Source organism: Apium graveolens, chromosome 9, assembly GCF_009905375.1.
Source record: "Apium graveolens cultivar Ventura chromosome 9, ASM990537v1, whole genome shotgun sequence".
Classification (NCBI taxonomy): domain Eukaryota; kingdom Viridiplantae; phylum Streptophyta; class Magnoliopsida; order Apiales; family Apiaceae; genus Apium; species Apium graveolens.
The window spans coordinates 196,724,823-196,725,437 of record NC_133655.1 but is presented as its reverse complement, the minus strand read 5'-3'; positions in this window follow the sequence as shown (position 1 = coordinate 196,725,437).

The window sequence follows — 615 nt, the reverse complement described above, 5'->3', positions numbered from 1 at the left end:
ACTCTGTCGCCTATACCGGTCGTCGTCGTGATGAGCTTGCTGATAGATGCAAGGGTCGAATTGGTCGGGTATGTGTTTTGTATAGGAGTTTGTATTTTGGTTTAGTCTAGTTAGCTAGTTACTTTAGCTCTCCCTCTTTTTTTTTTTTATATATTTGGATATGTCTTCTTGCAGTTTTTGTCTGATTTCATGCACGTCTTGGATGAATATCAATCTGATGATGGGAGTGAGGTTCGAAGCAAGTTGGAGGCCGAGGTGTCGGCGTTGAAGGGAGAGAAAAAGAGACTAGGATCTAGCTGTCTGGATTTGGAGAAGAAAGTGAGTGACTTGTCATCGACAAACACAACCCTGTTGAAGCGTGTTACGGAGTTGGAATCGTTGGAGAAATCATCAAACCAGAAGATATTTGAGCTCGAGGGTAGACTTCGAGATGTTGTATCGGAACGTGACGAGCTGAGGGTTAAGTGCGAAGGTTTAGGTCGGCAAGTTGATGGAATGGATCAGTCCTATCAGTTGATTGTGAAAGAAAATGCTACTCTTAAGGCTGAAGTTGAGAAGGCTGTGGAGGATATCGCTAATGCTCTTGGGGATGGCTATGGGCGGTGTGTTGCCCGC